At 49.0% G+C, this 17,661-nt stretch overlaps 1 pseudogene; it reads left to right on the forward strand.

The window, feature by feature from the left end:
* The window catches only part of LOC144268827 (antigen WC1.1-like), a 48,341-nt pseudogene extending 31,205 nt beyond the window's left edge, over nucleotides 1–17,136 (forward strand).
* The last annotated feature ends 525 nt before the right edge of the window (nucleotides 17,137–17,661 follow it).

Below are 17,661 nucleotides of genomic sequence, written 5' to 3' on the forward strand. Positions count from 1 at the left end.
TCACTCTGTAGGGAGCTGAGATAACAAAGCTGCTATCAGCTTCCAGTAAAACCTAAACAACTCGATATAATGGGAATGGGTTCAATCCCCCAACTTTCCTTTCCTTTATTATTTAATATAAAATATCTTAAATGCTCCCTCTCTAAACCCCTTCTCCCTTCTCCCCTGGGCACACAGGGTTCCGGCTGGTGAACGGCAGCACAGCGTGCTCAGGAAGGGTGGAGATCCAGGTTCTTGGTGCCTGGGGAACCCTCTGTGACTCACGCTGGGATTTACCAGACGCCAACGTTCTCTGTCGTCAGCTCGACTGCGGATTCACTGTATCAGCCCCAGGAGGAGGGTATTTTGGGAAGGGAACTGGCTCTGTCTGGACAGACACATTTCACTGCAAAGGGACTGAAACCCATTTGCGCCATTGCCCTGTTACTGCCCTGGGGGCCTCTCAGTGCTCACACGACAATGATGCCAGTGTGATTTGCTCAGGTAAGTGCAAGAGAGATGCTGAATTAAGGACACCTGCCCCTCAGTGTTTGATGTTGTCCCACAGTACTTACAACGATTAAAGCCAAAATTCCCAACTCGCTACTTATTTGCGGTGATTGAGCAGCAACCTCAGGGCCTGATTCTCCAGAGTACTCACCATTTCTGCAGAGCTTTATGTGTTCAAAGTACTCTCCAGACACTAATAAACCCTCACCAAACTCCAGGGAAGTAGGTGGGGAAGTATTATTATTATCTCCTGTGACAGGTTGGATCACAGAAACCCCTTGGGGGCTGCCACCTGATGTGTCAAGACTACTTCTGCCCCTGCTTTCCCTGCCAGCTTAGGACTCCAGCACCCTGTCTCGCTGAGCCAGACATGCCAGTCTGCTCCAGCACAGACCCAGGTCTGAAGCACGTGCCCCAAAGCTGCAGACTTAACTGAAAGCAATTAAGAACTGTTCCCATCTTTAACACTCAGATGCCCAACTCCCAATGGGGTCCAAACCACAAATAAATTCGTTTTACCTTGTATAAAGCTTATACAGGATAAACTCATAAATTGTCCACCCTCTATAACACTCGGAGAAAGATATACACAGCGGTTTAACCCCCCTCCCCGGTATTAATACATACTCTGGGTTAATTAATAAGTAAAACGTGATTTTATTAAATACAGAAAGTAGGATTTAAGTGGTTCCAAGTAGTATCAGACAGAACAAAGTGAATTACCAAGTAAAATACAATAAAACACGCAAATCTAAGCCGAATACAGTAATAAAACTGAATCCAGATAAAATCTCACCCTCAGAGATGTTTCAATAAGTTTCTTTCACAGACTGGATGCCTACCTAGTCTGGGCACAATCCTTTCCCTGGTACAGCTCTTGTTCCAGCTCAGGTGGTAGCTAGGGGATTTCTCATGATGGCTGCCCACTTTGTTCTGTTCCACTCACTTATATATCTTTTGCATAAGGCGAGAATCCTTTGTCCGTCTCTGGGTTCCCATCCCTCCTTTTCAATGGAAAAGCACCAGGTTAAAGATGGATTCGAGTTCAGGTGACATGATCACATGTCACTGTAAGACTTCATTACCCACTTGCCAGCATACAGGAAGCATATTTCAGTTACATTATATTCACACTCATCAGCATACTTTCATAAAATCCTACAGAGTGCAATGCAACAGCTCCATTTTATAGACGGTGAAACTGAGAGAGAAAAGCAAAGTGACCTGCCCAAGGCCACCCAGTGAGTCAGCAGCGGAGTCAGGGGTCATACAAGCAACAGTCTGATGCTGCACAACCCCGATTTATCCATCCTGGGCACTGAAAGTGGCCAGGGCCCTGCGGGAAAATAATTCACTAGAAAATTAATTTAAATGGCCAGTCAATCTGGTTCCCTTGTGCCTAAATGGAGCCCATCTTATGGGTCTATAGATCCATAGAGTTTTAAGACCCAAAAAGGCCATTAAGATCATCTGCTTCTCCCCTCACCACAAGGACCCCTCCTGCTTAATGAAGTTTCAGCTCCCCTCTCTGCCACATCTTCAGATCCATGTACAGAGTCTCCATAGAGCTTCTTGCCTGGCTGGAACTGGGATCCTTACAGAGAAACCTACTGCAGAAGCCCTGGATTTCAACCTTCTTCCTAATAATGGACACATAGCTTCCAGGACTGACCCCCACAGAGCCCAGAGTCACTGGTGCCATTACACACCATGACTAAGCCTATGTGGCCCTGCCCAGAACTCTCAACAGACGTCTACTCTCCTCTTTACAACTGATAAATTTGTACCTTTGGGTCAAAAAACCTCGCAGTTCTCCTGCTTCTCACAGAGGCTGCTACCGGCATTCCTCACTGAATTCCCTGCAGCCCTGCCCTGCCTCTCCTACTCAGCCCAGACCCTGGTTCTCGGAGGGAACTCCTCAGCACATGAAGATGCTGATTTCTCCCTACAATTGCTGGAAGGAGAATCCCTTCTAAGGAAAAACACCTGGTCCCTTCCATACGAGCTCCATCTGCCATGATTCCATCCGGCCTTCCTGCGGAGCTGTGGTACCCAGTTATATCCATGAGCCTCCTCGGAAAGCCCCAGAGCTACTCTCTGCCCTCACACTACACTAGTGGCATACCTAGGACAGGAAACTTGGGAGGGCCTCAGCTTTCGGGGGTGGGCAGTGACGGGAGGAGCAGAGGGAGGGGTGCAGGAGGAATCCGGTGCCCTGGGAAGGGGGCAGGAGGGAGGGGGGCTCCAAAGCTGAGGCTGCCCGGGGCACACAGGCTGCGGGGCGTGCCTAGGGTAACCAGATAGGAAATGTGAAAAATTGGACAAGTGGTGGGAGGTAATAGGCGCCTATATAAGAAAAAGACCCAAATATCAGGACTGTCCCTATAAAATTGGGACATCTGGTCACCTAGGCGTGCCTTTTGGGCAAAGTGGGGTCCCACTAGGGCTCAAGCTCTGCTCACCCTTCCCGACCCTGGCTCGGTGTCCGTCAGCCCAGCCACGTCCCTTTCCTGCCAGTGCCGGGAGCTGCTGCCCCAGTCTCTGGCCCCAGCACTAGTCCCTCCCAGACCTGCCCTCAGGAGGCACACCCACCGCAGGGCTAGTGCTTGGGTCAGAGACCAGCGAAGCAGCGCATGGCGCTGGCAGGAGAAACATGTGGCCAGGCTGACGGAGACCGAGCTGCGGGTGGGAGTCCCAGCCTGTGGATTCGGGGGGCTCCGGCCCTGATTTGGGTGGGCCTGGATGATCACTGGGTGGGCCACAGCCCACCCGTGGCTACACCCCTGCACTACACTAGCTGCATGCAGGCAGTCTCTTGGTTCAGTCTTTGGGCGAACTCCTGGCTCCGTTGAAGTCAATGGAGGTTTTACCATTGCCTTCAGTGGGGCCAGGATTTCACTCTTAGCCTTGAAATGTTATTTGGCTACCAAGATCCTTGAGCTGTTTGGATCCAGTGCGCACACACTGCACCCGTCAGGTTGCCATACTAGTACATACTGTACCCGACACAGCCAGTGGGTGTGCCCTGCACTGACTCTGCTGTTGTCTTTTAACATTGTCAGTCTCTCCTAGCTGCACCTGGGTCTGAACTCAGGGAGTAATTCCTAACTTACCACCTTGCTGTAGGACTCACTGATTCTGAGACACACGGAAAGACTGAGATTCACATCCCAAGGGAGTCACAATATTCACCAACAAAGCACGTCCCCTTCCCCGCCCCACACACAATCTGCTTCTTGTGCTATCAATTGATCAGCAGGAATCTCATGTTGGACTCAGAGATGACACCGCACTTCAGGGGACAGCTCTAGTTAGAACCACCAGTGCCGGGAACTATCTAACACTAGGAGCTCCTGCACTGGATCTACGTGAACCAAGAAAGTTGCCACTTGCTGAGCAAAGATCAGAGGGAGCTAAGGGAATTTATCAATAATAACCTGTTCCTGACCACCGTGAATCCTGCTCTTCCATTGGCCAAACTCCCTCAAGGCAAACTTGGCTAAATCATTCACGACCCACCTGCTAAGTGCTTGTGCAGACACCGTTCACTGGCTTCCAGGCATTTAAGCCTGGATAAAGTGACTACACACCTCAGCAGCCATTCCACCACCACACACAGAGACTATTTTCCCAATCAGTAATCTGCAGGAATTCCCTCGCTCACTCATTTAGAGAGTCCGTTGGCAAGCCCTTGTGTCAAGCTCAGAGTTTTAAAATCCTTGCAGCACCTTCCACTTTTAGATTCACAGGAATAAGTGTCTTCTGACAGAGGTTGTTCTCTTCAACACTGTGACACACTCTGATCACTGGCTTATACCTTCTTATTGAGAAATAGTCCACAATTTCATGTGCATTATTACTAGTGTATAAGAGAGAATGTTATTCAGTGTGTTTCCCATCTCTCCTGAGCCCAGGTCACTCTGAATCACTCAGACTCCTGAATGGAGAGAGCCGGTGCGATGGGAGAGTTGAGATTTCCCTCCGTGGTGTGTGGGACAGAGTGCTGGATGACCAGTGGGACATGGACGATGCCAGCGTGGTGTGCAGGGAGCTCCAGTGCGGAGTCTCTGAGAAAGCTTTTAACCCCCCAAAGACTGAGAATGGAACGGGCCCTGTGGGGCTCAGAAGAGTCCAGTGTGCAGGAAATGAGACTTGTCTGACTCTCTGTGACATCTCCACGTCTGAGACAGCCCAGGCAGGAATTGCTGAGGACGTCGGTGTCCTTTGCTCAGGTGATTCATTTCCAAATCTCACAAACATTTTCTGTTCAGTAGGAAAATACATATTAACAGCTGGGATCTATCCCCACAGGTAGCCGGCAGATCAGACTGGTGAATGGGACAGGTCGCTGTGCCGGGAGAATGGAGATTTATTACAATGGCAGCTGGGGGACAGTCTGTGATGATTCCTGGGATCTGTCAGACTCCGATGTCGTTTGCAAACAACTGGGATGTGGACGTGCCATCAATGCAACTGTCTCTGCTCGTTATGGGCAAGGATCCGGGCAGATCTGGCTGGACGATGTGAACTGCTCTGGGAACGAACCCGATCTCTGGGCGTGTCCTTCCGGGGGCTGGGGCCAGCACAACTGCAGACACAAAGAGGATGCGGGAGTTCTCTGCTCAGGTGTGTTCTGGGAATGCTCACGTGAGCCTGGTGACCAGGGGATTAAATGGAGGGGGCAGATGTTTAAGGAGATTGCTGAGAATGACACTCTCATTGACTGTCTCTGCCTCCCTTTCCCTTGTGTAACTACCTACCAGGGTCATCATTAGAAAGTCCTCAACTCCCACCCAGAGGTGTTGGAGATATTGAAAGATTTCCCTTAGAATGCTAGAAGGCTGCATCTCAGGTATCTAAAGGAGATTGTATCATGGAAAGCAGTGGCTGAAAAGGATGTAGGGTCCTAGTGGAGAAATAACTGAACATGAGCTCCCAGTGCCGTGTGTGGCAAAACGGGCTAATGAGAACCTTGGATGTATAAACAGGGGAATAGTGAGTAGGAGTGGGGACTAAATTTTACTGCTGTACACGATGCTGGTGAGACAGATACTGGAATACTTTGTGTCCAGTTCTTATGTCCACAAAAATTGGAGCAGAGAAGAGCCACAAAAGTGATCTGATGAATAAAAGCCTTACAGTGAGAGATTTCAGCTGCTGAATCTGTTTAGCTTATGAAAACGACCAAGAGGTAACTTGATTACATGGCATAAGTCTCTTCACAAGGAGAACATAGCACTTCCTAAAGGGCTCTTTAATCTAATGCAGAAAGGCAGAACAAGAGTCGATGGCTAGAAGCTGAAAGCAGACAAATTCAGATAAGAAATAAGGCCCAGGTTTTTAACAGGGAGGGTGATTAATCATCGGAACAAACTACCAGGGAAATGGTGCATTCTACATCTCTTGAAATCCTTCTGTCTAGACTGGATGCCTTTCTGGAAGCTATGCTTACGTCAAACTCAAATTATTAGGCTCTATGCGGCTGTTTTACAGAAGGTCAGACTATTTGATCTCATGATCCCTGTCACACTGTCTGGAGAGGCTCACGGCACTGAGTGCCCACCTCAGGGCAGATGGTGAGAAACAAGGCAATACCCCAAACTGTTGGTGTGTTCTATAAGTAGATTTCACCAAGCCAGCAACAGATGTGAACTCCTGGACCAATGTTCCCTCTAATTTTTACATCCATATGTGGAATTAATTTTGTTCTGTGCACCAGTCTAGAGGTGATGTGTGGTGGGGTTGGGGCTGAAGGGTTCAGAATGTGGGAGGCAGCTCAGGACTAGGGCAGAGGGTGGCTGTGCACGCGGTGAAGGCTCTGGCTGGGGGTGCGAGCTCTGGGGTGGGGCCAGGGATGAGGGGTTTGTAGTTCTGGCTGCCCTGGGGCTGCAGCAGGAAGAGAGGACTCCCCCAAGGCCTCTCTTGCTGCAGCAGCCTGGGGCTCGGGGAGAGGCACCTCTCCCCACTGCGGCAGCTCCGGGGCTGTGGAAGAGGTGCCTCTCCAGTCTAGGCCCCTGTGGCTGCTTGCCTACGTGGCCTTTGATAGCCTTCTGTACGTCCATATGGCCACGCAGCTCAGAGGGAACTTACTCCTGGATCACTGTATCTGTCTTACCATGGAGTCACAGACCGTCCCCTTAGACTCTCCAGTCTATTGTCACCCAAACAAACTGGACTTAGTGATAAGTGGTCACTTACACCTAAAATCACATCACATTCAGGTTTCTTCCAATCCCAAGAGACCAGCCACCTACTCAGATCACTTGGTACCTTGGATCTTACATCAAAGACAATGCCTGTAGCCAATCCTGTAATAAAGTATATACAGGTTTATTCATTAGGAAAAAGAAATAAAAGGGTTGTTTACACGGTTAAAGCAAGCAATCACCTACACACAAATGAGTTAACATTTATATCCTCGGAGTGACAGAGTTGTAGTGATCTGTCAAGTCCAAATGTCCTTCAGCGCTGACCCAGGGGTAACCCCTTGGGGTCTCGGGCTTCAGTTTGGATTCTTTAGCCCTGTCACAGTTCAAACAGCCAAAAAGATGAATAATCTTCCCATCTATTATTTTTATTTCCCTCTTCCAGCCTTCAAAGCAATGGGATAAGATCTTCTGCATGTACTACATGCAGGGGATGGACGGTGGGGATCATTCCCGTGCCTGAGTTCACAAGTTCAGAGGAAACATTTTCAGTTATAAAGCAAAACTTGCATATGTTCTTGTAGCATGGACCACAGACATCACAAGTGAGATTAATGCCAGCAGCAACTAACCAGCATTTCATAAAGTCTAAACACTCAATACATTCTTACAAGACTAATACCTGTTTTCAGCAAAACTAACACACATGTGACCCTGCCTGGTCTCCAGCTACGAGATTGTAAGTTCTCAGGTAAGGCCTGCAGCCTGGGCAAGAGCTGGCATCTGGCCTGCCAATGTCACAATCCTTCCCGGCCTTTTATCTATTACAATCTGTACGTAGCTGCTGCTAAATGGTGGCCTTCCAGAGATGCCCACTGTATTTCGAAGGGGCCTGTGGTGTCTAAAAGAGTCTCTTACTCCTGGAGTGGTTCTCTAGCAGTTGCTCCTGCAGAATGATGCACAGGATCGTTAGCAATCGCTGGGATTTCACTCTTCACACCCCAGTTCATTTCAGAATCAAATGATTTAAATTCCCTTTTTCTGCATTTTCTTCTAGAGTTCACAGATCTGAGGCTGGTGAGCAACAGTGACTGTGCAGGGCGGCTGGAGGTTTTCTACAATGGGACGTGGGGCAGTGTTTGCTCCAATCAGATGTCTGGAGTCACCCCAGCAATTGTCTGCAAACAGCTGAACTGTGGGGACGGAGGGCAAATTGCAAGTGACTTTGAATATGGAGCAGGTTCTGGTCCCACGTGGCTGGACCATGCTGCATGCAGTGAGCAGCACAGCTCCCTCTGGCAGTGCCCGTCAGAGCCCTGGGATCCAAAGTCATGTGATAACCGAGCAGAAGAAACCCATATTTCTTGCATTGGTAATTCTGAAACTACCTGCATGCGCGCGTGCAAACCCACATATACGCGATGTGTTCAATTAATTGAAGGGTTAGGAGAGAATTTTTGTTGTTGTTCACATCTCAGTGTAGGCAGATTTAAATTCTCAACACAAGTTACAAACATATTTTCATGATGTTTTATAGGAACAAGCATTTATCTGACTAACAACAAACATGGAAGTTAATCAATTAATCTTAAAAGAGACCTGTGTTAGACACTGCGATAAGGTAGTCTGAGAGCCAAGAAAAGTCTCTCCCTAGAGACGGACATTAGGCAGCTCTGTGGTTATTTATCCTTTTGGGATGAACAATCAGAGGTGGGCCCAGGCTGTGCAGTTTGGTCAGAAATGGAATCCCCCATAAGTCTGGGTGCATGCCGGCCTATGTGTCTAACAGCTGAATAGCAAATTAATTAGGTATTAAATGACCCAGAGTTCACATTTCAGTTCAGACAGTGCTGAAATTAGGGGGTTAAAATACAGATAAATTCTACTCCCACCTCACACACACAACCCAATGCATTCACCTCAGCTTTTTCTCTCCATAGAAAAAAAACCAAAACCAACTCAGACCCTGTTTGCCGAATGCCCGAACTCTCCAAGCTGCACAGGTATCTCTGTTTCTCACTGTCTCCCTCTTGGTCCCTAAGTTGTCCCAGTAACATGTGAGGTTTCTGCATTTCTAGACCAGGACAAGTTACGTGTCGTGGGAGGAGAGGACAGATGCTCGGGGAGAGTGGAGGTTTGGTACCTGGCTTCTGGGGAACAGTTTGTGATGACTCCTGGGACATGGCGGATGCTAACATTGTGTGTAAACAACTGGGCTGTGGATCTGCTCTATCTGCCCGAGACAAAGCTGCATTCGGCGAGGGGACTGGTCCCATCTGGGTAGAGATGTTGAATTGCAGAGGGACAGAGTCATATCTCTTGGACTGTCCTGCCAGGCTCTGGGGTGAGAGCAACTGTGGTCATAAGGAAGATGCTGCCGTGAATTGCTCAGGTGAGTGACAGGAGATGTTTCTGCTACATGCTGTAATATTCAGGGAGAAGGATGGTTTAGCCCACCCATCCCCTTTGGTCCCAGACCAGGCCCTCCCATCTCCTGTGTGCCGGAGCATCCTGGATGTTGAGGGGTGGAACCTTTGTGGGGTCAGACTGGCTCAGGCATCAGCCCACATAGCTCCTGCATCCATCACAGGCCCCACTGTGCTGGTTTGTTATGAGAGTCCTCATTGCTTCACAGAGCACAAGGGACTTGGGCCCTAAAACACCAACAAACAGGCCCTGTGCTGCTGTGAGGGAGTTTGTGGAGGTGACAGCTGGAGACAACCAGGGACTCTCAGAGGTGAGGATCCCCCTGGGAACAAACACGTCACCTCCCCCTTGCTACAGGTTTGTGGGCTCCCACGACTTTCACAGACTCATTTCTCCCTGTCGCTTGTTCATTTCCATCCAGCTCCCCCGCGCCGCCCTCCGACCGACAGTGGGAGAGTCACGGTGCCCGTGGTCATCAGCATTATCCTGGGGGCCCTGCTCTGCCTGGTCTTAATCATCCTGGGGGCGCAGGTGCGAAGTGCCAGGGCAGAGCTCAGAGGTGGGTCCTGATTGGTGTCACTGTGTGAAATGCTTCTGCAGTAGCAGGGCGGCTGCAGGGTGTCAGGGTGAGGGCCGATACCAGGCTGGGTGGGGTGGCCAAGGGTGCCTGTTAACGCCTCTCTCTTTTACTATTTCATTAACTGTCTGGCAGTGGAACAGTCCAGCCATGAAATCTTGAGATGATACTGGCTAGGGACCTTTACAGTTTCAGAGAAACGGCATCTGTATCCCCACCCGCCCCCACCCTCCGGTGATCCACTCCAGGAGTGCCTACTCAGGCCTCCAGGCATCACCTGTCTCTGGGTGGGAAACCCCTGTCCCATCTCCTTGCGGCCAGGGGCTTTTAAGACTGCACAGTCCCCTGCCTTCCACTGTGATACCCCCAGCAAACCAGTCTGCCTACAGGCCAGCCCCATGCTGTGCTTTCTCCCCAAGGGCTATGAGCAGGGCATTGCCAGCAGTTACAAGTTACCACCCAGCTCTCTCTCAGCAGATTACACCTTATTCCGAGGATAAAAGTATGACAGAGAAAATATTAAAAACAATAAAAATTCCTCCACACTTGCTGAACATACCAGAATTCACCCATCTTCCTCATGGGCAGCCTGGTAGACCAACATCCCTCCAAGGATTCAGTGTTGAGATCCCTAAGGACAGAAGGTCCTGCCCATTTGCAGAATCAAAATGAAAGCCCTGGGTCTTTTTAAACTCAGCCTTTCATATCAGAAGCCCTCCTTTGTCTCTTGGTCTCTGGTAACCCAGTTTGAACCAGTCTGAAAACCACCCTGAAGGTTGTTACCTTTCTGGAGTTGTTTACAATCTCAGTGATTCACCTTAATCACCCACCCACCCACACACACACACACACACACACACTCACACACACTCAGTGTTTTTTCTTCCTGGAGGAGCTGTGGTAACCCTTCGACATGCAGTAAAACATAAACCATTCATAGCTTTAATCTAGTGATTCCCAAAGATACTGCCTGGAGCTGCAGTATCTGCCACAGGGAGGGGATCTGAATATCATGAGGAGAGACATCATGGAAAAGGGACCGAGAGAAACTGGAAATATTACCAAGGAAAAAAGGTGTATAAAAATAGAGCTTGGTAAATAGTTGTGAAGAGAGTGATCCAGTAGAAAATACAATCTTAGGAAGGAGAAGTGTGGGAAAGGAGCATTTTACTATCTTGTACTCAAGGCTGGCACTTGTCGGGGATTTTACATCTATAACACACTTTATACAAACATTAGCGACCAGCTTCTTGGCAAGAAGATAGAAGATGGGATTGCCATCAACATACATGTAACAGTCACAACTTTGCAGTAAGACAATGACTATAATCAGATCTCATGCTTCAGGGCTTCAGCCAGTCACCTGCAGGGGTCAGGAAGGAATTCTGGGAAGCCCCCATCTTTGTGTTTTGTTTTGCTTCATTTTGTTTCTTGCCCTCCTCTGAAGCATCAGACTTTAGCTACAGGGGGAGCTGTGACACTGGATGGGCTGGACCAGTCCTCTGAGGTGATACAGAGAAACCTCTTTCGAAGATATCTGGCTGGTGTGTCTTTCCACATGTTCAGGGTCAAACCAATTGTCAGATTTGGGGTCAGGAAGGAATTTCCCCCCAGGTCAGATTGGTAAAAAGGGACCTTGGGGGATTTTCCTCTTCCTCTGAACCATGGAGCATGAATCGCCAGCCACGATTATCAAGGCATCTCTCAAGTAATCAGTTCCCTGCCACTGCGGGGCCCATTGGTGGTACCTTACTCGCTCCTGCTTTCTGCCTGTGGCACACAATAGCTTATTCTCCTGAGGACTGAAATGCTTTACTCAAAGTGCATCTTTGGGCTCAAACCTAGGGGTTTCTGGGTGAAATGCAGTGGCCTTTATTATACAGGAGGTCAGACTAGATGTTCTAATGGTCCCGTCTGGCCTTAAACTCGATGAAAAAAAAGAGGTTCTCACCATTTTGCAGAGAAACACCTGCGTGGGGGAAGAATTATTTAAGCTGCTCCAAAGGGAAATAGCCAGAAATAATGAGATGAGATTAAAAAACATTTAAGATGAATGTGAGGAAGCTTCCTGACAGCGGTCTAGCCCTGGGAACCATCATCAAAGGGCTGTTGTGGAAAGAAATACTGTCACCTGGCTCATTTAAATTCCAGCAGTGGGAATGTGTGGTAGGGTTCAGGCTCGCACTGGGCCCACGGGGAGGGGCTGGATTATCCCATAGTGTTTCCCATCTCTGGTTTCAATGACCCTGTGCAAACCCTGCCCTTTTTTTTCAGGCTCCAGAAGACCCTTGGATCCCTTCTCTGAGGCCATGTACGAGGAGATTGATTATAACCTGATGAGAAAAAAGCAGGAGATGTTCAGTCGCTCAGGTCTGTGGGTCTCACTCTTAACAGGGAGCAGCTATCTAATGACCTGTCCATCTGAGGCCCTGACCCAGAGTTAAATCACTGCAGCTTCCACCCTGTGAGCTTGTCATTGGAGCTGGGCACAAGTCTCCATTGCAAAATGTTTTGGTGAAAAATGCAGATTCAGAGACACCGAAACATTTCACAAATTCTTGTCGATTTCACCCAATTGTTCCAAATACACACAGAACGATTCATTTCATTTCAACACTTTCTAAAGAAAACATTTTGTTTTTTTCAATTGGATATTACTTTGCCATTAGAAATTTCCTTTAATATTATCAGGAAAAAAAACAAATAAACAAAAATTAACGAATGTCCAAAAGAACACGAAATGCTTTCATTCAACATTAAACTTTTTTTTTACTTTTGCATTTCCCAAAAATTTCCCAAAAAAGTCATTTTTGGCTCAACTCAAAACAATCTTATGTTTTGCTTTTTTCCCGAACGGTCAGAAAACCAAACCATCTGTTTTTTTTGCCAAGCTCTAGCTGTGGGAGCTGGGTCTGCGGTGAGACCAGCAGTTACTCATGTAGACTGAGGGAGATGGGTTTCCTTCCCACCATACACTGAGTGTCCCAATTCTAGGGGCAGTTAATTTCCCATCTGCCCATCCTGCAGCCTTGGCGTGTAACCAGTGAGGGGTCAGGAAAGCGACTGTCTGGGGCAGGCTAAACTATCATTTGAAAACTTCTTTGGAGCAGGGGATGTTCTGTGCCCCCCTCCCACCGCAGCCACTGGTCTGCTGGGTCGGCTCCCTCCTGTCCCCGGAGCAGAGAGATCAGCTCAGGAGAGCCTCATGACTTTGAGTCCCGGCCCTTTTATCCTTTGTGCCATTTTGTCTCAATGTCTGATGGGAACATCCTGCCCAAGGGCTGTGCTGTGGTGGGGCTCTGGGAACATGCTCAGGGCATCTCCCAGCATCACTGCCAAGATGGTTACAATGAATGACAAAAAGAAAAGCGGTACTTGTGGCACCGTAGAGACGAACAAATTTATGAATCACAGACTTTGCTCTGGGCCTTTCTTGGTTTAATCTGGAAACACCACGGAGAGCTGATCGACTGATTCATGGGGGAGGTGGGTATTTACCCTTAAGAAGGAGGAGTCCCCTCTGTGGCTGAGGAGGCCAGGACAATTGTGGAACTTCCCTGGACCAGCAGCCAGAGACGGGCCATTCACTCACCCCAGCATCTTTCAGGTCAGATCGTATCATCCCCTCAGTCACATTTATCACAATAACATGGAGATTTGTCTTGGGGAGTCTGTGTCAGCCTCTCACCGCTCAGAGTTGCTGTGAGTCACCATGTCCTGTAGAAGAAGGTATAGACTGAGACTGGAAATCCTGCTCCAGGCCCCAGATGTGTTCCCAGTCCTGCAGTTCTGCTGTTCTCACTGTAATGAATGTCTGGTTCTCGTCTCTCCAGTCTCCTATTCAGATGACTCAGTGACGAAGCTGCAGTATTACACCGGGGACAGCGAGGGGGAAAATGATCCTGGATCAGAAGAAGGTAACGGGGGAGGGGCCGAGAGACCCACATCTGGGCAGAGAAATGAATTTCTATCACACTTTCTGCAATCGCAGCCATTTCCACCCCCCCCCCCCCCACACACACACGGTTCCCATTGTACACAGTCGGGTCTCATCCCATTGAACAGGATTTCTGTCAGAATCTCAAGATGGGAACATGTGACCATCTCCTGAGCACACACCCCTCGGAGTGGCTCCCAGTGACCTCCCCAGGTGAGGAGCTGGAGGAGACGGGTAAGTCTCTTTGGGTGGAAGGCGTCAGTGCCCAGCAGGGCTCATCTCTTGTCCCCGAGAGAGAGAGGAAGATTGTCCTATGTTATAATTACAGATGGGCTCAGCCCAACTCACTGATCCGAACCCAGCAGAACTTTGGGGGCAGACGGATTTGCAGATTCTGACCCCAGCTCTGGATCTCAGTTTTGGGGCTGCCACCTGTCACTGTAACAGGCTGAAGCAAAATCCTGGACCTGAACTTCCGGGCCTGGCCCCATCTCTAATCATAAACGGGGCGGCATTTCTCCCCGACCTGCTCTCAAGGGAGTCCATGATTCGGGCCATGTGGGAGTTTAGCCTGTGGCTGGGGGAGGAGACACTGAGCAGATGAGCCAGTTCTGCTGAGAAGCTGGAGCGCTGCCAAGCTGAGCCCTGGGCTGCCTAAGAGGCCAGTGGAGAGCAGGAGCTCACAAAGGATCAGGCCAGTGACCTCCCAGTAGGAGCTTTAATTCCTGCAGAGGGGAGGTTCCCCCTCCCCAGTGTAACAGGAAAATTCAAACCTGTCTGCAGAGATCAGATGGATTCACACAGGCCGGCTCTGGCCTGGCAGTGCCCGTGTTCCAACCTGTTATCTCAGCACAGGCCCAGATCCTGCTCCCACGGAAACACGTGAAAGAGCTGCTGTTGGATTCTGCAGGGACAGGATTGGCCCCTCGTTATTTCTGGGACTCCTGTTTTACTGTAGTTCTCTGACTTTTGCCCTTCTCCCCATGGGCCCCTGCGACTTCCCCTCTCACGTGCCATGATACACAGCTCTAGTTAGAAGGGCCACCTGCACTGAAGAGACGCTGCTGGTGTCATGGGCTGAGTGTGGTGTTTGCTGTTCCAGAGGGAGTTTCCCCAGGGGGGTCTCAGTTGGATTACGATAACGTGGAGGAGCCTGCCTTGAACGACGTCCCCCAGACTCCAGACGGCCGAGGTGAGCAGTGAATCCGCCTCCTGGAAGCAACGTCACTCTGACGAAAAACTAACTGTATTTCCCAGTAGGGACAATAGTGGTTTGTTAAGAAAACCAGGAAGTTCACCCACCAGTATCTTCTATTGGCGTAACGCTGGGGCGCTGACCAGGTGCATGACAAGAGCTGTGTGGAGGCCCAGGGGTAGGGAAGCATGTGTTGTCCTAAGGCATAATAAAGGCCCATTGCAGGGACTGAAGGAGCAGTTTGCTCAGGAGCTGCCCACACTATACTTGGCTCAGGTCACTGCCCCAGCTTATATACATCTGTGTCAGACACGCTGTGCTGGGCGGGACATAGAGATTTTACACCCAAGGACCTATGTCCCGACCTTGTTAGCTGGCTCAGCTCCAAGTGGTGTCAGTGCCTTGGAGACTGATGGCAGTTTATGGGGTAAACTTTATCAGGAGAATGCACTGAAAAGTCATTTTTAAAGTAATGTCAAGTTTAGGAAGCCAGGGACAAGCTCTGGGCAATTCCAAGTCATTTCTGTTTGTAATTATTCTAACCAAATGCCTTGTGGAGTAATCCCTCTGGACTAGATCCCAGACACCCTTTCTAGACCTCCCCCCGTCCCACGCTTGTAATCTAGGAGCTCTAGGATCCTCTCAATTAGCTCCTGAAACATATCAAATCAATGTGATCTGTGAAATCCCCCAGTCTCAGGGTTTCAGAGGAGGGCTTCTCTTAATGCCCTGAAGTTGGAAGTTAAGTGTTGAGAGATCCCGCAGGGATCAGTGAGGCTGGTGCATCTGCAGCTTGTAGTTTATTTCTGTCTTCACTGTGAATATTCTCTTAATTACTGCACATCTTCATGTCAGATGCCCCAGCCCTGCCTGGAGATGTCCCAGGGGCTGTTTACGATGATGCCAGAGAAGTGTCTGTCCCTGAAGGTGACCCTGGCTTGGGGCAGAATGGTGAAAAAGGCACTGGGGTGAGTGACAGGGACAGGGATGCACAGACAGGTGAGTGGAAAACTGTTTGCACTTCACAGTGTCTCTGCAGAGTGGGGTAGCTGGAAATGTGGAGTTCACAGCAAGGGAACAGCCCTGGCCAACCCAACGCCTGTGCGAAAAACTCTCCTTCTCTCATCTCTCCATTCCCTCAAAGAAGAGGCTTCAGTGCCTGAAATAGAGAGAGGAAAAGTAGAATCTGTGCTGGGTGGTACTTCCTGGTCAAACCAGCCAGATAGCTCGGATTCCCTCAAGCTCTAGGTTCAAATCCTTGGGTGTGGCTGCCCTACTCTTGATGTACTGGATTCCTACCTATTTACTGAACGTGTATCTTTTGGGCAGAATCTTATAAACCAAAGTCATGTTACTGCTGCACAAATGCTAAAGAGCCCATGACACTTCCTGTAAAAGTCGGGCTTAGCCCATTATCCTTGGCCTAAGTTTCCACTCCTCTCCCTGTTGTGCCATGAGCAGAGGAGGTGCAGTGGTGATGAAATGTGCATTGCTTAGTACTTGATGCTTATCTTCATTGTTAGGGCAGAGTGACAGTTCTGATGTCCTTAAGTGCTCCTGGCTGGTAAGTGCTTGGGATTTTCTTCACAAATTTACAGGTAGCTATAGCTGGCACTGGGCAGTGTTAGCTGGTCTGGAAACCATAGGTTTTAATTTCTAGACTATGTATCGAGATGATGGATTAGAACTTGTTCTAGACCAAGCCAGAAGACTGAAGGGGGAACAATTCCTAGCCCACACCGTAGAGCAAAGGTTCTCAAACTGTGGAGCACAGAACATATTCTAGGGCAGTATGAGAAGCCAGAGCAGAGAGCAGCGGCTACTTTCCAGGTGCCCATCTTTGAAGGCAGCGCTGCCACCAGCAGCAGCGCAGAAGTAAGGATGGCAGAGTATGGTGTTGCCACTCTTACTTCTCCGCTGCTGCTGGCGGCAGTGCTGCCTTCAGAGCTCGGCAGCCGGGGAGCTATGTACTTAAATGGCTCTTTGTGACTCAATGCCCGACTGCTTTTCATATTTAGTGAGAGTTGCACGTTGATTTTTGTAAATCGGTATACGTACTTGTGTGGTGTGGGGGGGTGTCAACTGCAATGGACACAAAGAAGGGGGCTGATCAAATAAGTTTGAGAACCACTGCTGTAAACTCTGCCTTGCTCTGCTGCTGCCCATCACCGTAGAGTGGATCCACTGACTGTATGTGTCTCCCTTGGTATTTTCAGGTGGGAGTCTGCACTCGCGAAGGAGTGAAGGTGTATCTGGGATGGAGAAGGAAACCCTGTTCCTGCCTCTGGGAGACACAGGTTATGATGATGTGGGACATTGTGACTCTGGGGGATCAATATCAGAACAATGTGATTGGACAAAATAATCTTGTGCTGATGTAAACGCTTCGCCTCTTTCTCTTAGAAATGCTCCCTCTGTTCTGATGGTCCAGAGACAGTCCCTGCCAGTTTGATAGACAAAGCAGGTGTTTTTATAAAATTTGTGTGAAGTTGCAAGAAATACAAGTGTGAGAGGGAAAAGATTCATAAACTTTCTTTGTATAATTTTCCATTGTTTCAAGGGGTGGAAGTTTCCTGCTTTTTTTATGCCTGTAATTTCTTCATCTTGAATTTGTGCCTTTTTGCATATTAAATCCTTTCTGAAAGTCTTCCCTGTTGTGGAAGTGTTTCTTGCCAGATGAATTGTGCAGTTTCCAGGGTTCATCACAGGGAGAGGCTGAGATACAACAAACCAAGAGACAAGGGCGGGCCACCTGTGGTATGGCCGGCTGTCTGATGGGAGGTGAGTTTACACTGAATGTTCTATCAGGCATGTGGTAAAAGTGAGACACCGGCAAGAGAACATTCTGAGATGAGCAACATGATTGTTCCTAAACCTAATTCAGATCTGA

Source organism: Eretmochelys imbricata, chromosome 1 (genome assembly GCF_965152235.1).
Source record: "Eretmochelys imbricata isolate rEreImb1 chromosome 1, rEreImb1.hap1, whole genome shotgun sequence".
Lineage (NCBI taxonomy): Eukaryota > Metazoa > Chordata > Testudines > Cheloniidae > Eretmochelys > Eretmochelys imbricata.